The sequence below is a fragment of the Elephantulus edwardii genome, unplaced genomic scaffold, assembly GCF_000299155.1.
Source record: "Elephantulus edwardii isolate Elephantulus edwardi_28Jun2011 unplaced genomic scaffold, EleEdw1.0 scaffold00332, whole genome shotgun sequence".
Taxonomy (NCBI): domain Eukaryota; kingdom Metazoa; phylum Chordata; class Mammalia; order Macroscelidea; family Macroscelididae; genus Elephantulus; species Elephantulus edwardii.
This window is the reverse complement of record NW_006400082.1, coordinates 2,062,353-2,067,354: the sequence shown is the minus strand read 5'-3', so window position 1 is coordinate 2,067,354 and position 5,002 is coordinate 2,062,353. Positions and strand designations below refer to the sequence as shown.

General features: G+C 40.9%; 1 protein-coding gene across 1 annotated transcript in view; it reads right to left on the bottom strand.

The window, feature by feature from the left end:
* The window catches only part of COL4A2 (collagen, type IV, alpha 2), a 250,911-nt gene that overhangs the window by 166,588 nt on the left and 79,321 nt on the right, over positions 1-5,002 (bottom strand). The gene's annotated exons all lie outside the window — the stretch shown is intronic.

The window sequence follows — 5,002 nt, the reverse complement described above, 5'->3', positions numbered from 1 at the left end:
GATAGAGCAGGGTTTAGAGCTGTTGTGCATAGGGTCGCTATGAGTCGGAAACGACTCGATGGCACATAACAACAACAACAACAACTGTGTGTCATAGGCAATTTTTGCAGAAACTGATAAATGTGAGGTCACAACTCCTTCAATTAAATTTTATCAGAACATTCATGAGTCTTATCCAACACTGCATTTTTACTTACAAGAAATAATAGATTTCTAGGGTAAAGACTATCATGTTTCAGAGAAAGAAAATTATTTTAAAATTAAAATAGAGAATATTTTTCCCTACACATGACTTTCAGTCATCAGCTTCTGTTATGATATCTATTAAAATCATTTTCTGGAATACTATTACAATGACGCCTTTTATGATTTTATAGCATATCCTTCATTTTATGTACTCCCAACTGGACCTGTTTTCTATTAAAACCTGAATAGTTTGGAAGTGGTTTGTTTGAAATGAAATAGTCATTATACTAGAGAGGGATGAAGAGTGATGGAAAAGTCTAGAAATTCTCTAACTGCATATTTTCTTCCCTCGCTGCATATTTAAATGATTTCTACAATGATTTACTAAAGGTTCTACTTCATGAAAACGCTTGCTGGAAATGATGGAAGAGTTTGGTGTTATATTTGGAAGTTCTGATTTGGATCTCCAAAGGTCTTGGAGCAGCTGAAACATCTGAACAAGGAGTGTTCACAAGGGGAGGGATTGATCAGGAATAATGCTGAGAAAATAAAAAAAGAAAACTTTCCCTAATAGGTTGTGGGGTCACAGGTGATGAAGTGATGAATAAGTCAAGAAAGTTTTCTCCATTGATGAGTCTATTTATTTCTGAGATAAGGTGATTTTTGTAAAGATACAAGTTCAGCAATTTCCACATTTTGAATAACTTTCCCGAAATACTGACTTCATGTTGCGGTCTCATTTCTAGGATTCAATATATAGAATATCCTAGAGAATTCCGTATGAGTTTATTTCTCTCTCTCTCTCCACTCCCTAGACCCAGCTCCATAATCAGCAGATCTGTGATTCCTAGTATAGTAGCTGCTTACTTCAAGTAGCTATTTAAACTTTAATTACTAAAATGAAATAAAATATAAAATTCCGGGGGAGCTCTGGTGGCCTAGTGGCAAGAAGCTGCACTGCAATCCCAGAGGAGCACGGTTCGAATCCACCAGATGCTCTGCCGGGGAAAGGAGGGACAATCTCCTCCTGTACCAGTCAGATCTGATTTGACGGTACACGCACACAGACAAATAATAAAATTAAAAAAATTAAAAAAAAAATATAAAATTCCATTTTAATCAAATAGCCACACAAGACAGTGCCCAGAGGGAACATTTCCATCTTCACAGGAAATACTGCTGGAGAATGCGGCCACCAGACTCTCAAGTCCCAACTGTTAGCATACTGACTGCTTCCTTTATCTCCGTATCCCTGATGCCTAGCAGATGCCTGACAGTTTATAAAAGTGTAATAAATATTCACTGCACAAATGAATAATATAAAGATTAAAGTAATAAAAAAATTAGTAGCTGCTGTGGGTATATGTAATCTACTACTTTAGGAGAATACAAGGAACCAGGATTTCCATAGCATTTTCTGTGACTTGTACTAGACTGGAATTAAGTCCTCAAAATATAAATCTCAACTGGTTTCACCACACAAAAAGCTCTGTGGCCTTGCACAAGTTACAGAATGTCTTTAAAGCTTCTGAAAATTCTCATCTCCCTCAGTCCAAAGGTCTCTAAGACCCTCACACAGGCAGTGTCTTCCCTCATGTCTTCTCTGACCTTATCTCCCATGATTCTCTAAGTCCCTTGCTCTGCCCCACCCACCATGGCTTCTGCATAGTCTTTTAAACACATCAAGCCACCTTCTTGTCAAGGCCTTTGTCCCTGCTATTGAGGGAATCCTTCGCATTGTCCACTGATTCCTTTCTCTGAGATAAGGGCTTTTCATGTATAAAATAAATATTTGTTGAGTGTTCAAGTTAGAAGACAGGAAAATCCTATTGCTTGAAAGAAGTTTGGCTTCTTAGGATAGCAGATGAAGGAAAATGCCATTTAAAATACACTTAATTTCCAAATTAGGTGAACACTGTCCAACCATCTGTAATACAATCCTCTCCCCATAGAAAATAATAAAGTAAGTTATGTTTAAAAAAAAACCAACCCAACCCAAAACAGAAGAGAGTTAAGTAACTGAGTTGCTGCCTCTATAATTGAGCTGGATGAGCCAAAATCACCTTTGTTCCAAAAACACACTAAAAATAACTGCAGGATTTTGAAAGTGGGTGAGAGCTATATGGAACAGGAGTTATAAAAGGCCTGAAGTCAGGTTGTTTTTCTGTCATTTAAAAATATTTCTTTACCCTTTCTGGGCTTTGTGACTGACCCAAACCAAACCCACTGGCATCGAGTTGATCCCGCTCATAGTGACTCTTACTGGCTTTTCAGAGGCTGTAAATCTTTATGGAAGGAGACTGTCCATCTTTCTCTCAAGGGGTAGCTGGTGGATTTGAACTACTGTCCTTTTGGTTAGCAGCTCAACGCATGATACACTATGTAACTGGAGCTCTTCCTGATAGCTTAGTCCACAGCTAACCCAACTGTCTCTGGCAGTTCAAATCCACTAGCAGTTCCATGGGAGAAAGATGGGCTCTTTCCTCCCATCTCGAGTTATAGCCTCAGGTGACAAGCAGTGAGAATGAGAATAAGTATTACAGTGTCTGGCAGGAAAAATACTGCTGTTTGTGAAGTGGGTTGCAATCTGAACAGCTATGGTTCAGCTATGGTATGCTGAACCAATTTTTCCTCTCCAAGGACTGGTTCCTCCTCACAACAAGTCCAAAATATGTTAGACGTAGCCTCAGAATCCTTGCCTCCAAGGAGCAGCCCGGTTTAACCCTCTCCAGGCTAGGCTGAATCTCTTTGTTTTCTTAGCAGTCCCTGAGTACACTCAATACTCTTCTCCAGCACCACAGCTCAAAGGCATCAATTCTCCTTCTACCCTCCCTAGTCATCGTCCAACTCTCTGACGCATAACAAGTGATTACAAAGACCATGGCCTGTAATTTCAAACTTACGTTAAAAAAAAAAAAAGCTAAATAGTCACAGTAGTTACGGAAACCATGGAACCGATGGGCACAGATGTTGGGCTAGCTGCTGTCAAGGTGGTCATCCACTCTGGATGACTTACACATAAAGGAATCAGATCATTCCACTGGCTAATTTTCTGCAAGACTTCCAGCCTTTCCTCCTCAGCATCACAGCAAGAAACAAGGATGGGCAATCTCCTCCCATGCAATTTATTGCCTCTGCAAACCTGCTGGAGGGTCAGCTAGGAATTGACTCCAACTCAACTGCAAACAACGGAAGCACCAAACAAAGGGTGATGGCTGTACACGAGGAACACTTGCTGGGAACAGAAGCAGGGTTTTCTGTCTCACTGTAGCTGTTGTTAGGTACCCTCAAGTTCCCCTCTTCAAGCCCACCAATGCAGTAACTGTCAATCCACTTCACTAAAGATTTTCTTTTTTTTCTCTGATCCTCTCCTTTTCTAAGCCTGATGTCCTTCTCCAGGGACTGGATCCTTCTGATAATGTTCCAAAGTATGTCAGACCAAATCTCATCATCCTTGCTTCCAAGGTGGAGAGTTCTCTACTCAGCTGACCATATACCCACATTTTGACACAGTTATCTATTTTTCCATGGTGCACAGGAGTCGTCTAGCCTTCAGCCTTTTATAAAGCCATTTTGAAAGAACGACAACAACAAAAAGTTTTCATTGGAATTCCTTGTTATACCCATTTAAGAGTATGGCTTATTGCTGGTAACCACATAATAAAATAGACTATTAGCAAGACTCAAGTTCACAGTAGAGAAAGAACCTTGCCAATCTGCTGCATGGGGCCCACTCTACTTCCTCTCCCTGAGGCTGAGGGGTCTGTTTCTTTCATCTTCTGGTTGCTTAACAGTTGGACCTGAGAAAGGATGCCAAAGACATGGAATTCCCCCCCTCCCATACTCATTCGTCTGTCTCCTCCAGTCCCCAGGAGTTCTCTGCTCACTTTCTCTTTGCTTCTTCTTTCCTTAGCTTTTCTCTGGTTTCCTTCATTTTGATTTATATCGTTGAATTTAAGGAATCCTGTGAGTTTAAAAGTCATTTGCTTGCACTTTGACACAAGGATGCAGAGACTGTGGGAAACTTTTAGCTATATTAAAAAAAGTGTAACAGCTAAACACGTCTTGTTGTCCCAAGCACTTACTCACTGCTGAATAACTGTCAGTGGCTACCTCACTGACGTTTCGTCCCCAGAGATGTAGCTCACTCTGTCGGCCTAGCATGCTGAGATACCATGGAAGCAGGTAGCTTGAGAATACTGGTTGATGGATGCTGAGTAGTGTGAAAGATGTTCATTCATTCATTCAAGTACTGAGAATATAAGGTTGGGGTATTAGTCAAAGTTTTGGTTTCTTTTTGTCTGACAGGCTCTACTGACAATCTCAGCCATTCTCGTGTTTGGACTTGACACTGTCTGTATTGGCTAACTTTAAAAATATCTAACTGCTTTTGTTGTTGTTATATGATTTCCGGTGGGAAGAAACCCTGGGAACTCTGACAAGCGTGCTCCTGGGCGGAAGGGAAGCTTGAAAGCGGCAGCCACCTCAGATAAGCAACGGACAGGCATTTTTCAAAGGTACCCGGGATTTCCAGGGGAAACATAATCTACACAGAAGTTCTACAGGACACGTCACCTTCCCTTGGAGACAGCACAACTAAACTTAAGAGACACTGGCCAAAAGAAAAATGTCAGCAGTCGACGTTTTTGGAATCACAGAAGCCAAGAAAGCTTAATATACAAACTGTCAGATCATGGATTGGACAATGGAAGATATTTTCTGAAGGGACATGGTAGATGAGAAGGGTTATCCTGGTGGAGGGTAGAGCTGGGAAGTAAGTGGGTCAAGGCACTGGGCTAAGGGTGGGGTCAACACT